Genomic DNA, 12,172 nt, shown 5'->3' with positions numbered 1-12,172 from the left:
TTCTGCTCCAACATGTTTGCCCGACACCCTTTCACTGCTGCATCTTTCAATGCCCTCAACAACTGCACTATTGTCTCTGTCAGACCCTCCAACCTCACTCTCAGCTTTCCGGATGCAGTAACACCACTCCTGGTTATATAGCTCTCTGTCCTTGAGGGAATCACAGGAGTCGAAGAGGGGCTTAAGGATCAGCTCATACTTGTCCTTGTACATGGCGCTCAGCTCTGATTGGTCCAGCAGCAGGTCAAAGTTTATACGTAGCTTGTTATCATTCAGCCCAGTGAGTCCTTACAAACGGGCAAGATGCTGGTATTTGTGAGAAACAGATATCCTGAGAACTACTCCTTTTTTTCTTTTTCCTTTTTTTTTTAAGATCTGGTCAGACTGAAGTCAATATAAATCTTCAAAGTCAAACCCAAAATTTCAATAAACTTGCAGTAGAGACACATGGTATGTGTTATAATGTTGGTGTAATGTTTTGTATGGATTTTGTTAGAAGTCTTGGGAAAAAAGAATTAAATCGGAAAAACTGTCCTTTATTAAAGCTAATGGTAGGGATTTGGACCAGGAAAGTAGCATTTTCAGGTTTATTAATTTTGTCTTTCATATTAAACCAGCAAACAGCACATACGAGTTATACAGTGCAGGGCCCTAGCACTAACAATAAGGGGTATTCCTGTGGGTATTCCTGGTCAAACAAATGTGTTATAATACGCAGTCATGCTTTGCACTGTTCTCAAGGCAACTGATTTTACAACTGTTTAAAAGTACATTTGGTCAGAAAGTGCACTTTTGCAGGAGCAATTCTGCAAATAGGCTGTGCCACTAAAAATATGTTTAGTGCTTAAAATTTGGTATAAAAACTTAATCAGAATGAATTTGATCTGTGTGGGTGCTTTTAAAATTATAATTACATAGCACAGAACATAGCGGGACTAATGTTGAAATCATCAGATTTCAAATTGAATGAGCAAGTTCCTCTCCTTCAAAAATCTACCCCCCAAAAAACCCCAAACAGAAACCTGTTAGTCATGTTTACTCTGCAACCCGCCCCCACCCTACTGATTGTTCATTAAAATTCCATTATTTGATTTCAAAATTTTAAAACACTTCTCCGTCAAGTGACTTTTTAGTCCTCCCCTTATCCTAAAAACAAACACAATAAAAAGTTGGCATCCATTGTAAACAGTAATTAGAAACTAGAAGAACAGTAGAGGGCAGTAATGCAAAATAAATTGCATGCAGTCTTTACAACAAATAAATCAAGGCGTAAAAATTAATCCCTACATTCCCTCCAATGTCCAATTTAAGAAGTGATATCCCAACTCATCGTCTTTCGTCCGTAGTTTCTTTTATCACTACGTCACACAGTTTTTACTGGGGGCCATTCAAAACAGAGCGAATAAAAAATGAGGGGAAGGGTTATGGTGGAGAAACTGGGACAAAGCTTTGCGGTCACAGTCATATGGACTTGCACACATGGTGGACTCACATCCTGTGGCAGAGTCAAACATGTTAAAAGATTTTCGGTCTCTGTTGTCAAGGCGGAGAACCTTGAATCAGCCCTTCCGTCTGTAAGCCAGCCTGTGGAACTCTGTGTCTGTATCCCCGCAGGCGACACACATGTACACTAGCAGACCACGCAACACGCATGCAAATGTAATTGCTGATATTTCTGTCATCATGAAATAAAGACTTTCTAAATCATTCCTCTTCCTCTCACCTCTTTTTTTTTTTCTCACCCAGCTCTCTCAACTTGTTATCAACACAAAAAAAAATGTTGCAAAGTCTCTGCAGTTTCCATAACATATAAGTGTCTTATTATTGAAACATTTCATATTATCTTTCAAAAATAACATCCTCAAATGTAATGGATTCAATCGGAAGCAAAATGGATAAAATCAAAATTATACTCTAATCTACTCTTGTTGTTGAAATTTGCTATACAAATAAACTTGCCTTGCCTTGCCTTACTCTCTGCAGCTCACTAGAAGTATTTTATTTCAAAACATGAATTGGACAGACAGACAGACAGGCATTCGACGGAACTTTATTCTCCAGGTTAAAAAACTGAGGTACGTGTCTTGTTCTTTAAAATATTCCCTGTAGCTCTTCCATTCTCTGCCGTTGACAGTCTTGGGTGTTTTGACACAGACTTCATTTGTTCACCTTGACACCCGCTCTGCGTGTTCCTACTCTGGTCCTCTCTCCTCTTATGCCTCCCTCTCCCCAGCCGTGCCCCTTTACACTCTTTAGACTTTGCGCTGTGGCCCACGCAGGGCCTCGGAGGGACCCTCTTGTCTGTTCCACTCGGCGTGACCCAGATTGTTTCGGACAGACACGGCACGGCCGCCTGTGATGAAAGTCCTTTAGCTGTGCAGTGAGTCAGAAAGCAGAAGCAGAAAACATTTGCACACTGGAAGGCACAGACACAAAGGGACAAGATAGACAGAGACAAAATGTTGTGTTTAGTGTTTCTTTCAGCAGCACAGCGGGGTCAGGTCGCCCTAAAGATGTCAGAGTCAGACACAGAACTGACATCAAAGTTCTTCCACAGGGAACGAGTTGGAGAACACTTGTTCATTCAGAACACAAGGGGGCTTAGTGGTTAAGAGAGCCCTTCAATAAGAGGCCCCTGTGAGGGGAAGCGTTTACCCTGCTGAAGTCATCTCGAATGAGACACTGTGCCAAACAGCCCTGAGGGGACAAGACAGTGGCTGATCCTGCACTTTGAGATGACAGAGCAAAAACAGAAGTCTGCACGGATCCATAAATAGAGACAGACAGACAGGCAGACAGACAGACAGAAAGACAGGCAGGCAGGCAGGCAGACAGGCAGACAGACAGAAAGACAGACAGACAGACAGACAGACAGACAGGCAGCCAGGCAGACAGACAGAAAGACAGGCAGCCAGACAAACAGACAGGCAGCCAAGCAGACACACAGGCAGCCAGCCAGCCAGCCAGACAGGCAGCCAGGCAGCCAGCCAGACAGACAGACAGACAGACAGACAGACAGGCACCCAGGCAGCCAGCCAGCCAGACAGACAGACAGACAGGCAGACAGACAGAAAGACAGGCAGGCAGAAAGACAGACAGACAGACAGACAGACAGACAGACAGACAGACAGACAGGCAGCCAGACAGACAGGCAGCCAGGCAGCCATGCAGACAGGCAGCCAGGCAGCCATGCAGACAGACACGCAGGCGGGCAGACAGGCAGAAAGACAGACAGACAGACAGACAGGCAGGCTGGTAGGTAGGCAGACAGGCAAATGCAACTTTGGTATTTCCTTACTATGATAACTGAACAGTACAAAAATATGCCAAATTGTTATTAGCCATTGTGAAGCTCACACAGTCCAGACTGTGTCACAGATGTGTTGATATCATCTCTATGGTAATTTGTGAGGCGGTCTGTAGTTACGTGGCTTTATTGCGTGATTTTGCCTCAAGGACGATGGCAAATTTTGGACATTTTATCTAAACAAATAATTACTCTCTGTATTTTGCAGTAAACGATGTGAGCCTGCCTTCAGTCAGGATCCATCACATGATCTCTTTTGATTCCTTCGAAGCAGTTTGGTCTGGGACACAGTGTTCTGATTATTTCATGACAGAAGAGAGTAGTCCAGCAGGATGAAATTAATGTCCTCCATGTGGCAGGTACAGAACTGCCATGAGCAAATATATTGCACTATGGATGATGACTCTAGTTACTGCGTTGTTATGGGAATAATGACTGCCTCTATAATTCTTGCTTCGTGTATTACTGCACATACTGACAGTCCTGTTCACACCATAGTGCACATTTGAAATATTTTTTGGTGCTTAATGGATTCAAATCAACCTCAGAGGTTCTTCTATTCTAAGCTTCATAGTATAATAGAAAATGTTTAGATAGATGCATGGGAAAAACCTGAAGGCTTATGCTGAGAACAAACACTCCAGTGAAAAAGCTTTCGACCAACCAGACAAGAGAAAACTGTTAAGGCAGGTAATTCATCTTTTCAGCCAAGATGAGTTGGTCCATCCATCTGCCCTTTACGCAGAAGTGTCCCAATAAGGTATAAGAATAGAGCACCGAAAAGGAGGGGGGGTTGACATGGAGATAGATAGAGCAATAGAGAGAAAGGGGGAGAGACAAACAAGCAAAAGTGAGATTTATACAACCATGTGCACAGAGAGCTGTGCTGGGTTTCTGGTTCCAACTCTGCTTATTGACGCTGTTTCTTACTGAGTCCTGGATTCAATTATTTTCGTATTATTTGAAGAGAACATGAAAAAATACTGAAATGATTTTAAAAAAACAAAAAAAAAAAACAGTAACATGTTCTACAGATTTAGGCTGCCTTAAACATCCATCTGTCATGAATGAAAAAGCAGTTTATGTAGGATGAAATAAAGAACATAAATATAAATGCTTTCTCTTTGACCCTGCACATGTTGAACGTCCACTGTTCTACAGCTGTTTCTGTGACCTACATGTACCAGTATTAAGATGAGACAGGGATATTGCAACTATGACTAGTGAAATTGAGAATGCAACACCATACTGCTGATTTTTTTTACACATGTACATTTTTCTGTTTTACTAATTTACTAATTAAGCCTAACCTTCAATTTAGTTACTCGACATTCATGTTTAGAGAAGCAACAGACACCTTTTGTGCATCTAGTGGTTTCAGGTGGTATTATTGTTTGGTCACTGTCGTAAAGACACACAAAGTTTTCCCATCTCACTGACTTAAAGTTTTTTTTTAATAGTAAATGTGTCAGTACACAATACTTATTTATGAAAACACAGTTCAACACTGGCATTTATTTGAGCTGTGCTCTGGCCACCAGATGAATTAAAGTCCGGCATTAACTCTCTTTTAGCTGCATTTTGATTTACATTTACAAGTAGTCGAATGAATAAAGAAGACAGGATGATGGGACTGATGTAGAGCTGTGGAAGAGAGAAAGGCAGTGTGGGCGTCTCGGGGCTTCACATGAACCCAGGGCCGGTTGTGGTAAACTGTCAAGTTGGAAGTTGGTGTGTTTCTCGACAAACACACACTATTGATCTGATCCACAAGTCAGATATCAAACACTGGATCATGGCTGGGAATTACCCTCCTGCCTTTCCTGCTGCCGTTCTCCTTCCCTCACTCCATTTTTAATGTAGTATTTGTTAACTCGGATCAATAGGGAATGGCGACGAACACAGCAGAGAAAACACAAAAGCCATGTGTTTCTGTCTCAAATACGCACACAAATTGGATCGGGTCACCCTTGACACTGTGTTGACTCATGCATTGAACTAACTGCAATCCAACTCCGATAAAGAAACAAACCAAACCGTCATGGCTGTAATTATGCATCCATCCATCCATTTGCTATACCACTTATTTAGAGTTGTCAATAAACCTAACATGCATTTCTTTGGACTGTGGGAGTGCAGGCAGAGGGAGAAAATACAAACTCCACACAGAAAGCGCCCAGTCAAACGGGGGCTGAACACAGAACGTTCTGGCAGTGCTGTTGGAAATGGCCTTAACTGAGCTGCCTGGATATTATAGGTGTCAGGGCCTTTTTTTGTGGATCAGTATACTGAGGCTGCAAACGCTACAGACACAGTCAAACATTCAAGCTGAAATACAGACCAGCTACTAAGAACAACTGTCAACAAGAACTTGAACTAGAACATACACACAATGCTGTCTTGTATCTACAAATTTTCTCAGAGCTTTTTACCTGTAAACATTGCTAATATTTCCAGAGCCATGCCCAGGCATTCATACATATTACACAGTAAAGAAAAAGTCAAGTGACAACAGAGAAGAATGCTTCAAAAAGATAGAGGAACACTTGTCATCCCCACACACGCATGCACGCACACAGACACAGACACAGACACACACACACACACACACACACACACGCACACGCCCCCATACACAGCCACAAGCCGACTTGCGGGCTAGCTAATGCTTCATAACCTTTTCATTTTACATTCAACCCTAAATAGTGCTTTGCTCTTATCAAATAAGCTTTGCCAGAAAAAAGTAATGAAGAAAGGATAATAAAAAAACTTAACAAGACTTTAAAATACTTTTAACTTCTAAATTAGGAAGGCGGGTCAGCTCATGGGCAGAGTGATTGTGAGAATATAATCTAAACTAAACTTAAGTTACTAACTCACCATAAACCTCTAAGTCTCAGTCTTGTGTGGTGGTCTGCTGAGATCCTGCATTCACATCTACATTACAGGGGACCGTTGATAAAGCAAATCACAGGTGAAGTGACAAAGATATTAAATGAAGCACAGTCTTAACATACTCTTATTTAAGTGTTTAGAGAGGAAGTTGAGTCAAAGATTTGCTGAGACAGAATTGATTATTTATCTTCCATGAACAGTTGTGTCCATCAGGCAGTCATATAGACACACAATTACACACAGAGGTGCCCCGTGACATTTTATTACTCACTTCAGTACAAACCTAGTGTTGTACAAATAGCAAGATGGAGAACTTAGAATAATTTAACAGTATAAATGTCATTGCAGGTAAGTGAGGGGTAAGAATTTGTTTTGACCAGTTGCAGAGAAATCCAATTACAAGAAGAAAAATTAAAACTGAGGTGAGTTATGTAAATTCTGCCCTTGAGGTGATGCTGACCAAGTTTGTCACACTATGGCTATAAATGAACATGCATAGACAGCCACGTTATACAAAAACATCCTTCACAGAGGCTTAACTTTGCCCAAACAGTATTTTCAGTAAAAAAACCTAATTCAATCTTTTACACCCCTTCACCTCTTTGACAGTGCTGCAAATGTTTTTTTAATGAAATATGTTGACAAAGGAAAAGCATGCTCTCCACATTATATTGAATTATCTCTCTGGAGAAGGCAAGGGGAGATAGATTACTTCCCAGAGTCACTGTTGGCATACTGAAAACACCTGTAAGTGTCTTTTCATCTCCCTCTTTGAGGGTTAAAATTGTATTAATTAATCATGCAAAAAAAAAAGAAAAGAGAGAGAGGAGAAAAGGAGAGAACAGTCACACACACCTTACCTTACTTTCTGTATAAAGCATCTCTTGCATCTGTGTATCATAAAGGTGGTAGAGTCGTCCCTGGACCAGGATTCCTTTATCTTTTTGTCACAGTGAAGGTGACACTTCAGAAGTGAGACCAACGAATAACAAGGAAGGTAATATAATATATACTAAATATAAGATCCTTTATTTCAGTGTGTCATCTCACCTCTGAAGAGTAGGTGAGGGCCATCAGATCAGAAAAAAACATTGCTGGACTGAAGCTGGAGGCACTGCCTACATTTCCCATAAGCATTGACATTTCCTGGGTCTTCACACTGAGAGAGAAACACAGGGAGGGCAACAACAACAACAACAACAACAACAACAACAACAACAACAATAATGACCAGGGGGACTAGATGCAGTCACTACTACAGTTCATGTACAGGCATAACCAGTGAAGTGTTACTCTATTGATCATCTTTTTGTGAAGAACGTTTTTTGCTCAGGTAGGGGGCAATAAATGCTGCCTTCAAAAAGTCTGTGCTTTCTCAGTTAAACCTGCATTGTTAATTTTTTCGCCATCAGGGGGCAGAAAGAATCCAAAAGCAATGCTTCTTCCAGGAACTTTAAAATTTCAATTCATGATTCAAATGCAAATACCGAAGGACGTTCTATCAGCTAACTCACTTTCCCACTACCACTCCTATGTTGATTGACAGGTGTTTGACAAAGCAGACACATTTAACACAAATTAATTTATAGTTTGTTTTAAAACAGTTCACTCTCATTTAATTTGTGTGCATACTGCCAGTCTTGTCCTAATGTATATGCTTGCTGATGCTCCATGGGTTGGCTGCTTGTGATTGGTGCCGATGGCTGCCTGGTTGTCCCCGACAACACAAACCCCGTGAGGAGGACTGTGACTTTCAGAAAGGGATTTTTTATATGGACCAGCAGATGATAAGATGCCAGTGACAAACCTTGAAAGCGACAGACTACAAATGAAAAACTAAAACCACCAATTCAGTATTAACACTGTTTCTTGTTGGTTCCACGGAAGAAAAAATCATGAGGATTATGAAATCAAAGTTTAAAGTCCATCTTTATTTTCAATAAAGAAATGTAGCACTGATAGATAATTAAAAACAAACCGTCTCGTATGACATAATATAAAATAAATAAAATGTGGGATGTTTTTTCTGCAGTATGAGAAACTTAATGACATCTATTTTGGTGCATCAATGCCACATTTGTCCACATCGATCTCCATGGTGATGTTATCGTCGTGGCGCCGAGGCACAGCTGACTGGAGATCAAGGTGACAGAAATCGAAGCACAAACCCAGCATCGGGTGACAGAAAACAAATGAAGGTGGAAGACAGTTACAGTTACACAGAGACAAGAAGATGAAATATAGAAATATGAGATGTAACTGTTACCGAGCACAAAACCAAGTTTTACAGCAATGAGACGAATGGAGGAAGATGTAGTGACAGCTTACTAGTGAAGTACTCTGGATTTTATGACAGCGTAACACTGCAGCTGTGCAGTTTTAAGAAGAAAATGGAGGAACCACCATCTAATGCCTGTGGTGTGGCAGTTTTGTTTTACTCCACTGCTGTCACAGAGATTGAATCACTCAGTGCAAGTCATTAGCACTAGGTTGAAAACTTCACGGAGGTGGCCTTGTCTCCACGGTAGGCCTAATGGGTTGTTTGTGAGCCACAGCTGGTGTCTGATATGAAAAATAACTAGGCCCTTGCTTAATAACACATTATGATGCTGTTTACATGTTTGGTTATTACTGTTCAATTTCAAAATTGAATCTGCTTCACAAATCAGGTTTTTTTGTTTTGTTTCTTGATCCTTCGTGAACAACCACATAATTCCCCTCTTTTGTGAATTTCATAATCTTGGGATATTTGATCTATTAAATAAATGAACATTCAAGCTAATAGCCTGTGTATTTCTGGTCAATAGCTCATTTACATACAGTCACAAAAACAGATCCTTTGGGCAGGAAAGCCCAGTCATCTCCTTTCTCTGTGACACGGCTGTGAGGTCACAAAACTTCACACAAGCAAAATACCCTGACAGAAATACTAACGTTTCAAGTTTGAGTTTTGGTTTATTAATTGGGGGCTTGGCCTCACTTCCTTAAATCAATGCTCGACGTAACAAGTATGACCTCTTCACTTTAATATGACATTTCCACTGTGACAGAATGACAACAGATAAAAGAATGAGAGAGAGAGGTGAAAGGCAATTCAAGATGGGTGAGTGAGCGGACTGAGTGTATGCACCAGCTAGCACACACCAGCACAGTCACTGAGACAGATACCAAAATAATCAAAAGAGATTCCGTGGAATCCTGAATATAAAATGTGGCCTTATGCCATGGACTGAGTGATATATGCACACCTAGAGTGGAATAAAGGATGCCAGGAAAAGTCAAATAATAAGTGAAGAGGCGCTGAGAGAAGGAACGACAGCATGACTGAACCACAAAGAAGAAAGAGGAAAGATGTGGTGACCCTGATAAGAGGTGGAGGTCAGGAGTGGGGAGATGAAAGAGGTACAGCTGAAGAATGATAACTAAGAGAGCGGCGAGTTTGATCCATTCAAAACTAGAGTGAGCATCCATCAGCTGTACAGCTTATCCTTCTGAGGGGGGGGGTTAGACCCTGGACAGGTCACCACTCTATCACAGGGCTGGCACGTAAAAACACATGAGTCGCCAGTCAACCCAACCTGCATGTCTTTTTAAATGAGGGAGGAAGCCAGAGAACCCTGAGGAAAACCACTCAGGCACGAGGAGACCATGCAATGACCTGGCTGACCTTTCTCTGTGGAGGTTTGAACCCAGACCGCTGTCAATCCATTGTAATGCAGGGTTCACTCCATCAGCCACATCACGCCTCCTGCATTTCCTCACTCTCCTATCTCTCGTCTTCCCTCATCTCACAATTCTCTCGCAGTTCCTTTCATTAACTTATTGTCTTCTTATTCTCATTCAGAAAACATCACAGAGTTTCATTAACAAACTTGACAGTGTGGTGACATTGGCCAATGTGCTCGCATGAACAGATTTCAGATAATAGATTTCTAGGGCGATGCTATTATAATTCTGTTGAACATTTAATGTGCCTATAATTGAAGGGGGGGGGGGGGGGGGGATCAGCAAAATAAAGTGAATGTGAAATTAGTGTGATGATATCTTCTCTTTGCACTTTAAGTGACTCATCTGATTAAAGAGTGTTATACTGTGTATGTCACTGTTTGGATTTGCATGGTAACCATCATGGCCCACCAGGTGCCGTGCTCATAAAATTACACAGAACTATAAGGTAAAATATATTCTCTACTTGAGTACATAAAGTACAGGGTAGAGATATGTGCAGTCTCGCCTATTGGTTTATGAAACCATTTTCATCATAGATTGACAAATTTGATTCTCCTGCAGCGATGTGTTTCTGCAAATATTGATTGTATTTCTAATTAATGATCAAATACATTTTTTAGCTCAAGGGACTGAAATTTTGTCTATGATGGAATGAATAAATAAATTAACATAAATTAATTTTAAGATCATATCTGAGCGTACAATATTAAAAAAAAATGTACATGACTCTATGAAGTAAACTGGGTTGAAAACTACGAAATTTGTGTTAACAAAAGAGAACTTTAGCTTCTGTGCTTATTATAATAAAAACATTTGTGGAGTGTCAGTATGTAAATGTATATGTTAATATTAGGTGAATGTGCTAAGGCACTGCACATATATCTCCCCTAATGTAATAAAAATCTTTTATCACTGTGAGATTATAGTATAGTGTATAAAGAAGTGACCACTGGTGCATTTATTACATTACAATGTGTTGTTCAGTTATAGAGTTCTACTGCTTCTCTATTACAAAATAAAAGCTGTTGAACAGAAAACAGCTCAAAAACTGTGTGTTTGGTCAAATGCGATATCTACTGAATAGTTAGAGTTTGCAGGTCCACAAATATGGGAGGAGTGGATGGAGATTCTTGCAAATGCAACATTTTTGATTAATTACATCTGTGACTCAACATCTACAAGAAATGGTGGTGCGGGTTTAACATTGCACGACTTTCACTACAGTCTTATTGGTCACATTCAGTTGTGAGAGTAGAGAGAACGATTTCAGTCAAAGAAAAATTGTGCTTTGACAAAGAACACCCCATAAATGACAGCAGCAATGAAAAATGCTGAAGTGCACTTCATGGCAGCTCTTTGTTCGGCTCCACAAAACCGAAACTAATTTAAAACACCAGCAGTGCAATGACTATTATTTTTCATATTATTTCTTCTGCTGTATTGTCGTCCCTTGGTTGCTTTCTGCTTGATTAAGTATTTTTCCCGACACTAAGCAGCTCACCGCAGCCGGGTTCAGTGTATTATGATTGAATCTGCCAATCATGCATTCATTAAACTGAATATTGGATTTTTTTTATGGCGGTATTCTGAATCTAAAACTTTCATCAAGTTCATCATGGTTTTATGCGAACAATGGCAAATACAGAATCAGTCACTGGCACAGAAGGAGCCAGCACACTCATTAAAAACTAATGTGAAGGAGAAATGAAGAGGCCAATGGTTGTGACACTCTGCCTTCCAATACACTTGTTCATCACACACTCAAGGTGTTTCAAAACCAGATTTCCTGTTTAATCGCTTCAGCAATTCAGCTGGGCTTTATAATAGCATAACAGCACAAGCTTAAAAATAAATACAAAAAAAGGTTAAGTGATCTTACCTACAGCCTTGTATCTCTTTTTATTCAAACCCAGTGTGCATTCAGACAAATGTCAAAACGTGAAGAAAAGGATGAAACACTCTTTCATCCTCTAATACTGGAAGGAGGCCAGCACTGATTGGACATTACAGATAAAGTCCGAAGGACCAAGCTCTTTCAGAGAGAAGAAGGTGGCCTCTAATTAATTGCTACAGAGCTGGACAAGGGTCAGTGTGTTTTAAAGTGTGTGTATTTCTGTACTTTTATCTTCATGAGAAGAAGCTTTAGTTAGTTTAGTGTCAGAATATCAAATATTTTTGTGACCTGCAGTGACATTGGCCAGTCCTACTTTTACAGATGTTTGCCCCCTCAGGTTAAGAATA

This window comes from Scophthalmus maximus, chromosome 9, assembly GCF_022379125.1.
Source record: "Scophthalmus maximus strain ysfricsl-2021 chromosome 9, ASM2237912v1, whole genome shotgun sequence".
NCBI classification, from domain to species: domain Eukaryota; kingdom Metazoa; phylum Chordata; class Actinopteri; order Pleuronectiformes; family Scophthalmidae; genus Scophthalmus; species Scophthalmus maximus.
The sequence above is the reverse complement of the archived record's forward strand: the minus strand, read 5'-3'. Positions refer to the sequence as shown.